The 17,340-nt window shown below is 57.5% G+C and overlaps 1 protein-coding gene across 6 annotated transcripts in view; it reads left to right on the top strand.

The window, feature by feature from the left end:
* The first annotated feature begins 577 nt into the window (after positions 1-577).
* LOC117651138 (rab11 family-interacting protein 4) overlaps positions 578-17,340 on the top strand; it is a 59,867-nt gene continuing 43,104 nt past the window's right edge. For 2 of the 6 annotated variants that reach the window (XM_034394932.1, XM_034394930.1), the window contains exon 1: positions 585-905. The gene's annotated coding sequence lies outside the window, so the exon portion shown is untranslated. Of the gene's footprint in view, positions 906-17,340 lie in introns of all 6 variants that reach the window. The other 4 variants (XM_034394931.1, XM_034394938.1, XM_034394929.1 and 1 more) reach the window with 4 other exon arrangements.

Below are 17,340 nucleotides of genomic sequence, written 5' to 3'. Positions count from 1 at the left end.
GCCATTGCCAAGCTGAACAGGTGAGTTCGGATTGGGTTCGCATTGCGTAACTCTTCTGTCACTCTCGCCGGCAGTCTGTAAGGAGCGACAAGGACTGACCTATGGAACGAAGGAAATTAAAGGGCGGGCAAGACGGCAACGCTGCACGGAGCCTGCAGGCCAGGTAAGACAGGTAAGGGCTGGCAGGGCCGGCAGGGCCGGTGTGGTGCAGGGCTCCGCTGCTCCGCCAGCGCCGTGCCTTCCGCCGCCCTGCACCGCGCGCCCGGTGCGATGCCCTGGCCCTCTGGCCCTGCCTAGCCCTGCCCTGCGCTGCCCTGCGCTGCCCGGGAAGTGCGAGAGAGACAGCGAACCCTTTGTCCTCGTCGCACCTGTGCGGTGACGAGGCCAGGCGAGGCGTGGCGGAGTGGGGGCGATGCGGCGGCAACCACAGGCCTCCACTCAGGCGAGGGGGGGAGGGGAGGGGGGGGACTACTGCCAACGGTTGTTGTTGAGGCGCGCGGCCAGGCGAGCGGCGGCGCGCGGCACAGGTTAGCTTGCTTTTACAAGTTAGTCTTGACTCGGCCGTTGAGTCGTGGGGACGAGGGGCCCGTCGCGCAGTCCCCGCCAGGCCCCCGCCGGCCGTGCAGGCCTTGCCCCGCTCGCGGTCAATAAGAAAGCGGCCGCGGCCAGGTCGCCGTCGACGCGCCGCGACGCCCCCTCAGCGCCAAGCGCAGTGCCAAGCGCAGTGCCAAGCGCAGTGCCAAAAGTCAGTGTCGTGGCCGCCAGGTGTCTGGGCCGCCGCCAACACCCGCGCGCGCGTGTGTGTGTGTGCGTGTGTATTTCAGCGCCACCGCCTTGGATTACCCCGACCGTGTGGATTACCGCTTGTGTGGATTACCGCTCCAGCAAACGAGGCGCCTCAACAGGTAAGGGCAGCGGAGTCCTGGAACCGGCTGGTCTCGGCAAGCGAGCGTCTTCTCCGCAGTGGCGGCAGTCGCCGACGCGGCTCTGCGCATTCCAGGCATTCCAGGCATTCCAGGCCGGCCGCTCTGGATTCCAGGATCGAACTGTTCGAGTCTCGGCGAGTCCGTGCTAGAGTCCCTGCTCGGCAAAAAGGCTAGGCACCCATCGTCGCGGTGTAGTGCCTCCTCTCCCACGGCGGCCACGGCGGCGATCACGGCTGGGGTGGGGCTCTCGGGTTCTCACGGAGGGAGGGGGGCGCCGCGACGCCTGCGCCGCCAAGCGCCGCCGCAACACGGAGGAGCACGTGGTTATGCCGGCAGACTAGCAGACTCCCGAGAGTCGTCGCTCTGTCTCTCTCGCACTCGTGGGGTGTTCCCTGTGGGTGCGAGAGAGACAGAGCGACGGAAACGGCTCTTGGAATATGTATGTCAACCACAGTGTCAAAGCAACGCGTCGACCAACGCGTCCTCCAGGATAAGAGGCGACCGGCTCGGTGAGGCCACCGCTCCGCCTTGAAGGCATTGGCCACAGCTGGTTATTGCCCAGTGTAGTGGGGGGAGGGGGGGGGACGTAGCGCCATCACGTTGGTCAGGTGTGGCGGCTGCAACGGCCACGACGAGGGCGTTTAGTAGTGTAGGCAGTCGCGGCGCTCAGAGCGACAAGGCGCGCTCGTTTTCGTCGCTCTATCTCTCTCGCACCTATGACGTCCTATGAGTTCGAGAGAAAAAGAGCAACGACACCGACCCCCGGAGTCGGCCCGCAGCAGGGGCTTCTCGCAACCGGGACGGTGCTCCGACGACACGGAGTTTCAAAGTAAAGTGACAATTAAAATCGGACAATAGCGACGCGACGATCTCCTTTTGCGTCGCTGAGCCCGCCGGGGAGGATTTCTTCATCCAAATCGTTTGCTCTTTTGCCCCCTGTCTGTCTGTCTGTCTATCTGTCTGTCTGTCTGTCTGTCTGTCTGTCGTCTGTCGTCTGTTTGTCGGTCTGTCTGTTTGTCCGTCCGTCCGTCCGTCCGTCCGTCCGTCTGTCTGTCTGTCTGTCTGTCTGTGTGTCTGCTTCCTCAAGAGGTCTCCCCAACAACGCGTTCCATAAGGAGCCAAAATTTGGTGCGCACCTCGACTGCAGCGGGTCCAAGCGGGTCCGCCCAGCCAGTCCAGCATTCGTGGGTTTCAGCGCAACCGCGCTGACCTTGGCCACGGACTGCCCGTGTGTGGCGCGGCACGGCACTGCACGGCACACACGGCGTGCCAGGCGGACCAGCCGGCCAGCCAGGGGTGGCTGAAGCACACCAAGACGGGCCAGAAGACCGGCCTAGGCGGCCAAACCTCCCGACGTGTTTTGAGCTCCAATGTCGCTAAATGGGACTCGAACTCGAAACGCGGGGTCACACGTTCGCTTTGATTCCCCTTCAGCGACTCTGGAACTCAAAACGCGCCTCGAGTTTTGGCCGCTTGCGCCGGTCTTCTGGCCCACTGTGCTTGCATCCTCGCTCGCTGTCCCGAGTCCGAGCGTCGAAATGGTACAGTGTAGTGCCCACGCCGGGGCGCCCAACCGCGACGTATACGTACGTACCGCGCGACCAGAGTCCGGCATCGGTCACTCTCAAAGAGGGGCAGGCTCTCGGCAGGCTGATGTCGGAAATCTCAAGGCAGGTGTGTTAAGAGGAGGGTACACCTCGTCACTCCATTCTTGTATCGCGGTCAACCGCAGCCCCGCCCCGCCCCACCCCGCCCGCCCCGCCCCGCCCCGCTGCCGCGAACGCCCACGGCCTGTGAGGCGCGCGCGAGGCGAGGCGATGGATGGAACTTTGGCGCTTTCTTTCCTTTCGAGACAATGGCCTCGCGTAACCCCACACGTCTCGCTGCATCGTTGCGTGCCGTACTACCGCCAGTGTACCGCCTCACAACCACGCGGTGACGTGGCATGGCGACCGGGCAGCCAAGGCAGAGCCATGGAGCAAAGACTACTCCCGATTTTATTTTTAGCAGATGATACCTTTACTTTAAAATACACCTAAAACTACACGACACATAAAGGTGTCAGCTAGCTTTTACTCGAGAGTCCAGAAAGCAAGTGCGTATCCTAACAATATAAAAGGGGCTGGCTGCCGGGGCGGGATGGTGCGTGGTTGTCTGCGGTCTGCGGCGCAGCCTGCGCGGAATTCAACCCTCCGCGCTAGGCTCTGCCCCGCGCGGCAAGGACCACTCGTGTAAATTTTGTCAGAACGTCAGAAACATGTCTGAAATCCTGATCAAAATTCGCGCACCTGTGAAAGCTGAAATTCTGAAAACTTAGGCTGACATTGGTGGCCTGAGTTGTGCAGAATGTCAGAACATGTTTTCAGCTTTCAGAAGTGCGCGAATTTTGATCAGGTTTTCAGACACGTTTCTGACATTCTGACAAGATTTGCACGAGTGTACGTACTCGCTTCGCGCTAGGCACGGCCCTGCTCGGCAAGGACTCGGGCGCCTCGTTTCGGCTCGCGTGCGGGGCACTGCTGCTCAGCTCGTACCGACAGCTTTGGAATGAACCCATACTCCACCGTAGAAGAAAACCAAAAGAGTATCATCTGCTTTCATTAACGTTCGTTGAATGAGATTTTTTATTTTTTAGCAGTGTGGTCGTAATCTGGGCGAAAACGGAGCGGCCGGCTGGATACCACTCAATTATCGGCGTCCGCGCTCGCACTCCTTTCTCCGAATTAAAACCACCTCCGTGGCAGCCGTGGCGTCTGCACGCCACCATAACGCTCCACGTGCATAACCTCTTCCAATTCTCTAGCCTGCCGTCGGGCCTGGCACACTCGTAGAAGAACAACCATGCAACAACAACATGTTTCTCGTTACAGTACCAAACCGGACAAACCTAACTAGTAAGGAAGACTCAGTTGCGACGTATGACGCTCAGAAAAGGTTCATTTGTAGTCCCCGTTCGAGAAAGACTCTGATAGGAATCCAGCAGCAACTGAATCTTTCTCGAACGGGCTGCTACAGCTGAGTCTTTTCCAAGCGCCTCGCCGCAACTGAGTTTTTATAACTATAAGGTATCGCAGTACGAGCGCTTGCGAGCCGCCTTCGCTTCGCCTTGCACGGGAGCACGGGAGCAGGGCCGGCAGGGCCCAGAAGGACACTGACCCTCAGCCTCGGCCCTGCCGGCCCTGCCGGGGGAAAGGGGCAGGGGGCTGCACGCCGCATCACGGCTGCTTCGGATCACGATCATCTTGTCCTCCGCGCTCCACTGCCGTCTGCAGCCTCATTCCCCCCCCCCCCCCCAAACCTTGCACCCGTGGAGCCAGCTGGGGGCCTGCAGACTGAATCAGAGAGCCGTTCTCGTCGCTCTGTCTCTCTCTCACCTATAGGGGAGGCCCCATGAGTGCGAGAGAGACAGAGCGACGAAAACGACTCTCGGAATTAGTCTGCTGGGCAGAGAGAGAGAGAGAAAGCGAGAGAGAGAGAGAGAGAGAGAGAGAGAGAGAGAGAGAGAGAGAGAGAGAGAGAGAGAGAGAGAGAGAGAGAGAGAGAGAGAGAGAGAGAGAGTGTGTTTAGTTTTTAACAGTATTTATTGGGGGGATTCTGATTTCACATTCGGGCCAAGGGGTGGTGTAGAGAGAGGGAGGGAGAGGGAGGGAGGGAGGGGGGAGAGACTGCGCGGAGAGGGTTCGGCACAGATCAGCCCGCGCTGATGCGGCCACCTGGTCGACCTGGCCCGGAGCCTTTCCCCGCGCGGCCCCAATAAGCTGGTACCGAGGCTGGCGCCCTTGACTGTGGCGCGGCGCTGCTCGTCCCCGCAGACTGATTGCCAGGGTCGTTCTCGTCACTCCGTCTCTCTCGCACCTGCAAGCGATGCCCCATGAGTGCGACAGAGCGACGAAAACAGCTCTCGGCATCAGTCTGCAGGATGTGCCCCGGGCATTCCCCCAAACTTTGGTTTGGCGCGCACACGCGGTGCGATCGCTGCGATCGCTGCGTGCCGCACGGGCCGGCAGGTCGCCGGCGGAGGGGGGAGGTGGGAGGGGGCGCACAAGGGGTCGCGTCGTTGCCATGGTGATGGGCGCCGCCCGTCGCCGCCGCGTTCCCGGGCCGTCCCCGAGTTCCAGGACGGATTTAGGAAACACGGCTGGCCGGCCAGACGTGTACACCGCGACTTTATTAAGCGCGGGAGTTCGGGTGAAAGGCTAATGGGAGCGAGGCTCCCCCGTTGAGTCGCCCGGCCTCGCCTGGCCTCGCCCCTACAGCCCGTCTGCCAGCCGAGTCCGAGGGGGAAGTCCCGCCGCTCTATCTCTCTCGCACCTTCAGACGAGGAAGCGCCATGGGTGCGAGAGAGACACCTCCCACTCAGCCGGCTGCGCAGTCTGCAGGCTGATGATTCCGAGCACTGCTTTTGTGGCTGTCTCTCTCGCACCCTTACGGGACGCCCCATGAGTGCGAGAGAGACAGGGCGATGAGAGCAGTGCTCGGAATCGGCCTGCTGCGCAATTTGCTCACCTGCGAGGCCCAGAGAGAAAGGGGGAGGGGGTTGTCGGAGGCGTGGACGGACTGCCCTCTGTCTCGGCGCCCCACCGCCCACTTGACATCCCGTGCGACTGATGCACGTGGACGCACTTCAGGGTGCGCGCACGTGGCAGTGCAGCGTTTGCAAGCCCCTCACTTCAAGTTCTCCACACTCGCTTTGACAGTGGCTGGCCGAACGGACGCGTCCCGCACGAGCCGTTTGTGACGCCGAGTGGCTTTGCCTCGGCTTTGTCGCGCGATTGATTTTCGGTTTCTCAGCGCCACGCAGTCTCTGTCTCCCTCGTTATCTGTCTGCGAGCGGGACTCGAACGGGACGCCCCTGGCGAGCAAGGGAGACAGAGCGACTGATCGACCGGCAGTGACTCAGCCAGGGACTCGACGTGGGCGGGCCCGGGTGACCAGGCGGCCTCAGCGTAGCGATGTAAAAATACCGGTAAGATTCAAAGTTACGTAAATAACGGTAAAATACGGTATTTTACTGTATTATACGGTATATGTGCACTCAAAAAAATTTCAATACAAAATTCTGTAACATGGTTACGCAGTAATTTCCACTGCAAATGTTACAGAATTTTGTATCAGCACTGATACAAAATTTTGTATCACGCGTTACGGTAAACTGTTTCCCGGTTACAGAATTCTGCAATGCAAAAATCAGAAAAATTTGTCGTTTTATGAACAAAATTTGAACCTCAACGATCTTTCATTCCTACACATTCGCTCCGTCGCTCCTGTACTCCCGAACACCCGGAGAAACCGAACTGCGTTCTCCGGAACCGAACCCCGGTCCTCCGGATTGCCAGCTCGGCATGCTACCGCTTGCGCCACCGCGCCGTATAGGGAGGCACGCCTCAGACTGTCGATGACACCGAGCGGGCACGCTGCACGCCCAGGTAGTGGTGGGAAACGAGCCCTGCGGCGCGACAGTTAGAGTTCCTGGCCCGAAGCTCCTAAAGTACCACGCCCCACGTTAGGACTTTTCGCCCGATCAACTGTGATGTTAAAATTAAGCTCGTAATTTGACTTTAAATTTGCGTTATTAATTTTTGCATCACCCGATATGTAAACTTGTAACGATATGTTACGGTTTTCTGTCTCAGTTACAGTTATTTGCATAAAGATCGCATTTTTACATGGAACTATATCACTGATTGTGAATATTGAAACGAAAAGTACAGAATTTTGTATCAGTTTTAGAATTTTGAAGCACTGATTCGTAAATTCGTAACATTCTTGACGTGATACAGAATTTAGGATCAAGGATACAAATTTTTGTATCCGACTGACGTGTTACAGAATTTTGTATCAAGATCGTTACAAAATCCTATATTATTTTTTAGAGTGTGGAAAGTAAAATTTTATCGTTTTGATCCACTTTGCTGCGATACAGCTCCCAAACTAAGGCGGCCAATCGCACTCCGTAACAAAGGTGTTCTAAAGAAAGGCCCAAAGACCAGCCACCCGTTGGGGGAGAACGATTAGGCACCTTAGATCAGATGCAGTGGCTGCCCAAAGTCAGCCCAAACGACGATTTCTACACATTTGATACCGTTTCGACAAACTTTGCTGCAATACCGCTCCCAAACTAAGGCGGCCAATCGCACTCCGTAACAAAGGTGTTCTAAAGGAAGGCCCAAAGACCAGCTACCCGTTGGGGGAGAACGATTAGGCACCTTAGATCAGACGCAGTGGCTGCCCAAAGTCAGCCCAAACGACGATTTCTACACATTTGATACCGTTTCGACAAACTTTGCTGCAATACCGCTCCCAAACTAAGGCGGCCAATCGCACTCCGTAACAAAGGTGTTCTAAAGGAAGGCCCAAAGACCAGCTACCCGTTGGGGGAGAACGATTAGGCACCTTAGATCAGACGCAGTGGCTGCCCAAAGTCAGCTCAAACCACGATTTCTACACATTTCTACGCTGTTTCGACAAACTTTGCGGACTGCTTATTTCAAAATTAACAATAGTTTCAAAATTACCAAAAAATACTTATTTTACCGGGGACTGCGTAAAATACCGTATTTTACCATAATTTACCATTCTTTACCGGTAATATTACTTGCTCTTACATCCCTACCTCAGCGGCCCGGCCTGGCTAGGAGAGAGGCGTGCCCCGAAGCATTTGAAGGGCTTTGTCAAGCCTTGCGTTTTGCCCACATTCAAGCGGAATTTGTTGCAATGTGGCTGCGTTGCTGGCGGCTGTCTACCACCAGAGTAGGACTGTCTGTAGTGCGGAAAGGGAGGGGTCATCATGCCCCCATCATAGGTTAGAAATGAGGTGTCGAGAGACAGAGCTGACATGACCGATGCCGGTGCACCTCAAGACTCTGCCTGGAGATGCTTCTGGTTCAAGATTTCAGCCTTCACGGCCAAAGTACCGCCTGGGATTCCCAGGCGCATCATGGAAAAAAGGGCCTATTTTCCAGGCACCGCCTGGGAATCCCAGGCAGTACTTTTGCCGTGTAAGTACGAAGTTGGACCCCGGCGAGTGGTCCCCCGGAACCTCAAAAGCCACACGGAAAAAAATGGATTTGCTAGCCCAGCTCAAAATTAGCTGAGGCAGCTAATGTATTGGCTGGTATGGCGCCACCGGAGATTTTAGGTGGCACAGCCAAACTACAGCTGCACTAGCTATTTTGTTAGGTGTTACAACTTTTGAATATTGGCATACGCAGCATGCATATTAGTTGAGGCAGCTAATATTTTTGCCTTCCTACTGTGAAAATTTGCTACACCAATAAATGGGTCAGCTGTTTGGACTAACATGGGCCAAAAAGTCGCACAAAAAAACGTTCAGGAAAAGGGGATGCGAACTCCAGTCTCGCGGTTCAAGAGACGGGGACGGTACCACCGCGCCACCACGTCACTAGGAAAATGGCGGCACCAGCCACGCATTTAGCACTTTGCGACGGGCAACGTTCGTTCCCTCGCGCTGTTGAGACTATGAGGAAAATGCCCCTGGTCACATTGCTAGATGTCATCGCAGCGCCGTGGTACCGTCCTCATCTCGTAAATCAAGGGACAAGGGTTCGCGTCCTCTTTGCCTGAACTTTTTTTTGTGCGACATTTTGGCCCATGTTAGTCCAAACAGCTGACCCATTTAATGGTGTAGTAAATTTTCACCGAAGGAAGGCAAAAATATTAGCTGCCTCAACTAATATGCATGCTGCGTATGCCAATATTCAAAAGTTGTAACACCTAACAAAATAGCTAGTGCAGCTGTAGTTTGGCTGTGCCACCTAAAATCTCCGGTGGCGCCATACCAGCCAATACATTAGCTGCCTCAGCTAATTTTGAGCTGGGCTAGCAAATCCATTTTTTTCCGTGCACCGCGGCCGCGGAGGCAAAGACCTTCGAAAAGGCGCGGCTATGGGGCCGCTGCTTGGGCCGTTGCTGCGGGACGCCGCGCGGGTCTGTCATAGGAAGGGGCAGGGAGGGGCAGGGAGGGGAGAGAGGAAGGGGGAAGGGGGAGAGCAAACAGAAAACACGCGAGATAACAGGTGGGGCTGAAGTCATGTGTGTCACGCCTCGCTCGGCCCGCCCGACTCTCGCGGGCCGCGTAGCCTGGCGTAGCGGAGCGTGGCGATTACCGCGTTTGAAGCTAGATGGGGTCGGGGCGGAGTGGGGCGGGGCGGGGCGGGGCGGGGCGTCGAGCACTCGGTCGGCCTGCATTGGAACGCAACCGGTGGGAAAGAGACTCGTCCGCCCGTTCGTTTAGGTTTTGGGTTAGGTCCACACTGTCGTTCCTCCCCCTTTCCCTCCAGGGCTGCCAGACTGATTCCTATTGACGTTTTCGACGCTGTCTCTCTCGCACTCATGGGGCCGGCCCTATCGGTGGTGAGAGGGAGGCTGCGACGAAAACTCCTTCTCTCTCTCTCTCTCTCTCTCTCTCTCTCTCTCTCTCTCTCTCTCTCTCTCTCTCTCTCTCTCTCTGTCTCTCTTCCCTCCCTCCCTCTTCCCTCCCTCTCTCCTCTATCTCTCTCCCATGGAGCGTCCCGTAAAGGTGTGCGAATCGAAGATGCCCTGCGCGGAATCACTGTGCCACGCATTCTATATGAATGCAATTCGTTGAGTTTGTTTGGTGTCTCTCGGTCTGCCGGCCTGTCTGTCTGTCTGTCTGTCTGTCTGTCTGTCTGTCTGTCTGTCTGTCTGTCTGTCTGTCTGTCAGTTTGTCCGTGTGTTCTGCATGTGTGTCGTTTGTTGACGTCGTGTGTCTGATGTGATTTCCAAGGGAGGTGTAGACTCCAATCTCTCTGGAACAGGAATGGTGACGGCCACACCGGTGCGAGGACCCCCTCCCCCCCCCCTTTTCCCTCCCTCGCTCCTCTGCCCGGCCCTCGCTGCTCCTTGGGTGGGAAACGCTATGATGGATATTTCAATACAATGTCTGGACGCTGTATTGCTTTTTCGCCGGTGGGGAAAATCGGGAAAATTCCTTCCACTCAATAAAAGGACTCCCCGCCGCGCCGTGGCGAGCCGGGGTGAGCCTGGGCGTATACTTTATGGACTTACCGCACATACTGGCACGTGTGGTACGATGCCATGGCCCTGTGCTGACGCATGGGAATTCCCATAGCCTTAGGCTTTGCACTTCACTTGCGATGATGCAAAGGCGTTGCACCGATTCATCACTGAGACCGAGCAGCGAGCAGCCCAAAAAAAACTGAAGGGCGGTAGTCACAGATCGAAAAAGGTACAAAATTATTGACCGCCAAATACAAACTGCCGGCACTTTGATTTTACCATCATCATCATCATCATCAACCACAACCATTTCCATCAAGCGCCTCACGTGTGTGACTCATCACCGCGACTTTCGCCGGCTCGGAAACGCAACGTGGCGCGGCGACGCGCGGCGACGCGCGGCGACGCGCGGCGACGCAAACAAAGCATACCGTGGGCTTTGAATGGGCGGCGTTGGCTCGTCGCCTCGCCTCGCGTCATCCGATCTGCGTCGCGGTGTCCGCGCCAGCTGGAACAAACAAAAATGACATTTGGCGTTTTTGCCGTCCTTCCGGGAAGTTGCCTCCTTAGCAAAGCAGCGCCCTGAGATCGCCACCGCGAAGCTAGGCAGAGAACAGGCTATAGTCCGATTTAGGCCTGCCCCCTTTGAGGGCGCTGGCCGGGTGTTCTGGATCCGCCACTGTCTCTGTGCCGTTCGATGGCAGCGGAGAAACGGCGATGGCAAAAGAGGGGGGGGGGACCAGATGAACGTATTTAATCGCTCCGTCCATCCGTGCATCAGACGCCGTACGTGACTCGACCGATTCGGCCGATTGGCGCATTCCCGCCAGTGCAGCGGAGTCGTTCCTTCCGGCCAAGCGAGCCGCGCGTCCGCCCCCAGTCCCGCCGTGTTGACGTTGCCCCGCCATCGGCGCCATCGGCCATCTGCTGCCGCCGAGGCCAGGCAGGCAGGCTGGGCAGGCAGGCCGGGCGCGTGGCCGCCCGCGTGCCGTGGCGGGGGGCGTAACAGCGCTGCACTACCGGCTAGGCTTAGCGCGCTTGACGCTGCACGCTCTCTCTGGCGCCTGGATGCAGGTCTGCACTACGTCCGAAAGGCGATGCACCGAGGTTGCCGCTGGCAATTCTAGATCTTGCAGCCCGTCCGCCCGTCCGTCCGCCTGTCCGTCCGCCCGTCCGCCTCTCCTCGCCACTCCGTCTGTCTATTCGCCCGCAGCGCCGGGGAAGTCCCACTCCAACGTCGAAACACAGATTCAGACGCAAGAGACTCGCTCCTGAAACTTTTTAAAAACAGTTTTCGTTTGTCTTGTTGTTGCTTTTGTTGCGCGTGGCTGTTTTTGGCGGTCTATTATGTGAAACATCTCCGCTGCCTCTCGATAGCAGGAGGAATGCAGCAGCAATTAGTTGTTCGGAGCAAGAGTTGTTGGCGCGGCGTACTGGGGCGGGAGGCGCGCTCTCGGGCGCGCTCGTTGCGTTGCGTGCGCGGCCGTCGGCGGCCGTCGGGCATAATAGGCAGACTCTTCCCGCTCTTACATGCATATGGGCCGCGAGTGAGTGGGAGTGAGATAGATTGCAGTTCTCCTCCCGCAACGCGGCGCACCGCCGGGTGAGCATGAAAAGGCGGGTCCACTTCAAATAGAGTGGGAGAGAGACGGCCTCAAACTCGCTCTCTCAGCGTTGCGCGCGTCACCGTGCGAGAGCCTCGCACCGAGCAGGGGTAACCAACTCCAAACTGATCACTGTATTCTGAAAAGTTCCGAGAATATATCGATTGCAGATGATTACTTTTGATTCTCTGAATGATTACCGCCCTAGGAAGACACTTCGCGTGCGTGTTTGCCCCGAAAACCGACCGTCTGGCAGTGGAGTGGCGTTTTTCGCTTGCCACCTTCCTGCGCCGCGGCCGGCCAGCCGGAAGCGTGGGAAATAAACACGCACGCACACTGCTATGAGGAAGCCGAGAGTCGTTTTCGGCGCTCTGTCTCTCTCGCACCTATGCGGGACGTGGCGGGACGTGGCGGGACGCCCCATGAGTGCGAGAGAGACAGAGCGACAGCGCGTCTGAAAGACGTCACTCGAATCGCGGCCCAGGCCGTGGCCGAGGAGTCTGCGCTGCCAGTCCAGGACAGGCACGTGTTGTCCTCCTATACTCTCAACAAAATTTAGTTTGTTACACGAAAAGACAAGTTCGCAAATTTCGAACCATTTTCTTCGGAAGCTAATTCTCAAAGTCTTTTGTCACGGCAAGCCGCTCCTTGTAGGGCCCATAACAGTTTGCAAGCGTTTTGAGATGAGTGAGGGGCTGCCTGCAGGGCTCGGCATTGCGCTGCTCGCATGGGGCCTTGGAGGAGGGGGGTGGCGGGTACAGTGCAGCAGTGTGCGCGCAACAATGCACACAATCCGACTGCCACCCCACACCAAGAGGACCCTTGGCCTTCCGCCACACCGCGACGCACAGTGGGACGGACGGGGCCGGAAGACCGGTGGGCGAGGGGGCAAAAACTCGCGCAATCATGTGTACACGGCCCCCGAAATCACATGCGAATCATTGAGAATCACGCGAAATCAAGCAATCCGAAATCAACCAAAATCACTAAATTCGACCGAAATCAGGCAGAATCACACGAAACCAGGCAAAATCAGTCCGAAATCATTTCTCTCCGAACACAATCGCACACAATCCCGCTCAACATCACCGTGGTGCGTCCCGAAATAAGGCGAATCAGCCATGAAATCATTGCGTTTTCCGAATCATGTGTACACGAAAATCCCGAGTTTTTGCCCCCTCGCCGGTGGGTCAGGGTGGGTGGTCAAAGCTCATCTCGACGCGTTTTGAGCTCCAGAGTCGCTACACAGGGCTCGAACCCCGATGGATTGCTCTCCGAAACGAGGAAATCCATTGGTGGGGTCACACGATTGGTTCGAGTCCCGTTTAGCGACTCTGGAGCTCAAAACGCCTTGAGGGTTTCGGCCGCCTCCACCGGTCTCCGGCCCACTGTGCGCCGAGGGCGACTGAGAGGCACGCGCCACCGCCGGTCTTTGCGGCGCATTCTCCGCCCCAGCTAACCGTGTTTCTATTACGAGGCAGCTTGTCTCGGCCGTACCGGCAACCGGCCGCAGTGCCACTTGACAACTGTCCAGGGCCATCGGGGGCCGGGCCGGGGGTGGGGCGCTACTCGAGCCCCTTGGCTAACAATGGAACACCATCCTCCTAGGCTGACACAGGCCCGCACAGGCTGCAACGCACGACGGCTGGGTCACCACAGGACCGGTTGACCCGGAGTGATAAGGAAGGTGGTAGGGCTGGACTGGGGTGATAATGAGGCGTGGTTTGAGGGGCAGGGTGCGATCGCCCCTTGAGTGCGAGGGAGACAGCGACGGAATCATTCCGCGCGACGATCGCCCTGCCCTAGTAGGCCACCCGTCCTCTGCAGGTAGCCAAAATAGACAAATCCGTTCTCCCTGTCAAGCAAAATACTTACTATCATAGGAAGAAATAGTTCGCAAATTTACGAAGCATTTACTTTGTAAGCTTAAGTGTGCTCAAAATACTTTGCTATGTCAAAGCTATTTTTTTTTGCAGGTCCTAAAATAGTTTTTGTAAGGTTGTGAGAGTGTAGGACACAGCCCGCAAGAGTGCGGCGTTTCCCCGCCCATGGGACGGAGGGCTCCAAGCAGTGCTGCATTGCTGCAGTGCCCCGAAAAACAGCGCGGCCTGGCGGGGCCGACGCGGAGGCGACGCGCGGGCCGAAACAAACGAATGTCACGGCTTGGTGGCGCTGCGCCGCGGCGGAGCAGCCGACGGACTCCGAGGGTCGTTTTCGTCGCTCTGTCTCTCTCGCACCTGCACAGGACGCCCTTTGAGTGCGAGAGAGACAGAGCACCAGCCCGCCGGCCGGCCTGGCCTGGCGGCGGCAGAGAAACGCGGCCCGATCGGTCGCGGTTGGCAACCCTGCAGCTGCACCGGCCCGCGTGCCCCGCGCCGCCGAGCAGGGGCAGAGGGCAGAGGGGGCGCCGAGCCAGGCCGAGGCAAGACCAAGAACGGGGTCGCGGTGACTGTCCGTGTGGGACACGGTGGTGTGGAGCATGCTAAGTGGCCCTCCACTGCTGTTCTAATTTGTTGAGCGTGGTCAGTGGCGCGACAAGCCTCACGGCGGCCACGACGAGGCCGTCGTCGCCGTCCTCGACGTCCACGACAAAGGCCGTCGTCGGCGTCCTCCACGTCCCCGACGTCCACGACGCCCCCGATCGGCAAGCTCCGGCCCGGGCCGGCAGGCACCTGTCCTCGAGGGAAGCCCGCGGAGGCACGGCGTCGCTGGGGCGTCGCGTGCCGTGTAGTACTGATTCCGAGGGGGCAAAAACTCGGGATTTTCGTGTACACATGATTCGGAAAACGCAATGATTGCGCATGGTTTTAATTGATTTCATGGCTGATTTTGCCTTATTTCGCGACGCACCAGGGTGATGTTGAGCGTGATTGCGTGTGATTGTGTTCGGAAAGAAATGATTTCGGACTGATTTGGCCTGGTTTCGTGTGATTCTGCCTAATTTCGGTCGATTTTAGTGATTTTGGCAGATTTCGGATTGCTTGATTTCGCGTGATTCTCAATGATTCGCGTGTGATTTCGGGGGCCGTGTACACATGATTGCGCGAGTTTTTGTCCCCTCGACTGATTCCGAGAGTCGCCCTGTCTCTGTTGCACCTACGGGACGCCCCTTTGAGTGTGAGAGAGACAGAGTGACTCTCGGAGTCAGTCAGGGATGGACCTGGGGAGGGCGAGGGTCTCGCGTGAGCAGCACGACGGCAAGGCGGGCACGCCAGAGAGTGACAGACACACTGTCGGACAAACCGCGGCCACCACGGACGGGCACGCTGCAGCAGCGCGGCAACCTGGGCAGTCTGCAGTTTTCCCATTTGGCTTCGATTGGTTGTGGTGGCTGCGGCGGCACCTGCTAGCCGCGCCACCGCCACCACACCGTCACCACCGGGGCGCCGGCGCGTGCCGCCGCGCTCTGCTCCACTGAATGCGACATCGGTCCCTCGGCTATTCCCGACACCGCGCCCACGCAGCTACGCTGGTAAAACTGAAGCTTGAGTCGCACGCCCTCTTGCAACCGTGGAACTCCGCTAAGACCTTACGCCCTTCTTGAAGTGCAGAGTAGTCCACTCTCGGTTTCACATTGGCATGGGACTTACCTCTCTCGATTGTGTTGGGGCAGCCTGAGGGGACGAGGGCCTTCACCGAGGCGGCGCGGCGCGGCGCGGCGTGGCGCCAGAGAGAGAGCACCGACCGGCAGCCACAACAAGTTGGTCGAGGAACCGCATCCAAACGCGTCCGCGCTCGGAATAAACCCCTCAAATGTCATCGGGAGAGAGAGAGGGAGAGAGAGAGACGAGAACGGTCGGAGTGCCGCGGCGCGTCCTCAGCAGGATGTCACCCTGCCTGTAGCGCTGCGGCGGGCGCCGTGCCCGCGCCCGCGAGAGGCCGCGGGATCCCCGGAGGGCCCGGAGGGAGCGAGAGCCACCGAGCCGCCGCGGTACGCACCGTACTGTACACTGTGGGCGAAGGACGCCCCGCGCTGCCTGCCGAGGGCTTGCCGAGGGCTTTGCCGAGGGCTTGTCGATGGGGTGACGGGGTGGCGGGCTATGCCCGCCTGCCTGGCTTGGCCTGGCTTGGCCTGGCTTGGCCTGGCTAGGCCTGCGCGGCGGAAAAGGCCGATGGCGATTTTGTTAGAGGTCGGCGCTCTTCGCGCCCTTTCGGAACGCCCGAGGGCACGCCCACAACGAGTGTGACAGAGATGGAGCGACATATGGCGATGATCGCAAGGAAAAAAAGTATACACCACAAAACTATATAACACATCGTGGCAATTTCTCAGCAGGTTTTTGTTGTGCTTTCAATTATTGTGCACATTTTAATGCGTTTTGCCAAGATGTACGAGTGAATTTTCAAAGTTTACATTGCTGTACAAAAATCAATTCTTCACTACAAGTCGAACGAAAAATGTCAATACATTTCAGGTGTGGATGGAAAATAATAATGATATTGAGCTTTAAAAGTGCTAGAGCGGTCAAAAAGGCTTATTGGTACTTTTGGCGCTCAATATCTTTAATAATTCCTATCCAAACTTCCTACACGTGCTGAGATATTCTGCTTGTCTTGTCGAGACGAGTTCATTTCTGTAAAACGATGTCAGTTTGGGCAACTTTGCAACTTCACCGAAACTCCTTGGAAAAGAGACATCCGTACTTTAAAAAATCCTCGATTCACACTTTTTCTTCCGGTGTGCAGGTAGAGAGAGAGAGCGTTGTCAAGCAATTTGCCAAGCGGAGCAAAAGCGTTTGCCTTTCACGTGTGCCACCATTGAGGGCGTCGCGTCGCGAGGCGCGGCACGGCGCGGCACGGCACGGCGTCGAGTGCCTCTCCGTAGACGGCATGCCGGGCGATGCCGGGCCCCGTGCCGGTGATTGCTGTGCGTTCTGGAAGTCCCGGATCGGAAGCCCCGGACTTGCCGAGACTTGCCTCCCCTTTCTGTCATCTCGCCGTACAAGCACCCATAACGGGCGGTACACAATTCGAGGGGTCCTATTCAAAAGATCTTATCTGGGCGTTCCCCCGAAGACAATCTTATCTTAAACGCATGTGGATTTTACATAGTTTGATCATTTGGTACAGCTACTTATCAACATAATTTGAGAGTTTGATCGCGTGAATCTAAAGATGGAAGTGCAAAGAAACCAAAAGTGCATGTAGAAATGTGTTTCGCTTGTCGTCCTATTTATTCTGGTTGATCAAAATGTGCGAAATCTGCAGGCGTTTAAGATAAGATTGTCTTCGGGGGAACGCCCAGATAAGATCCTTTGAATAGGACCCCTCGAATTATGATTGGAGAAGGGGTCGACAACTCCCATAACCTCGCGAACTTGCGGTGCTGCAAAGGCGCTCAAAAATCTGTACCGCCTTTCTGTTGGCGGTAAAATTTGGAGCCCGCCAATTACGAGCGTACAAAGCGTATACGTCGAGCCAGGCCGTGCCAGGCCGTGCCAGCCGTGCCTGGGGCCGCCCGGGCCTGGCTGCCAGGCGCGGCCCGGCACTGGAGCCAGGCCGCCTGGGCCTCTACGCCCCTCTCCCCCTTCCACTCACAGATCTGGCAGGACAGTCCCGCCTTGAGCGGCTTTCTCCAAGGCGGTGTCGTGAACAAGCGGCTCCCCGGCCCGGCCCGCCCCACCCCTCCGCGCCCCACCCCGCCACGCCCCACTCCACCATGGCCCGCTCGCTTCGTAAGCGTAGACCGGCGTAGACGGTCTAAAGGGTAATTGGCGACCCTACGTAACCTTTGTCAGGTGTCGCTTTAACTTTAATTTTGAATCCATGGCTGAAAGATCGCAGCTGAAACAGTCACTCAACGCAAAGCC

Source organism: Thrips palmi, unplaced genomic scaffold, assembly GCF_012932325.1.
Source record: "Thrips palmi isolate BJ-2018 unplaced genomic scaffold, TpBJ-2018v1 HiC_scaffold_5, whole genome shotgun sequence".
Lineage (NCBI taxonomy): Eukaryota > Metazoa > Arthropoda > Insecta > Thysanoptera > Thripidae > Thrips > Thrips palmi.
Note: the sequence above shows the minus strand (reverse complement) of the source record. Positions and strands in the feature narration are given on the sequence as shown.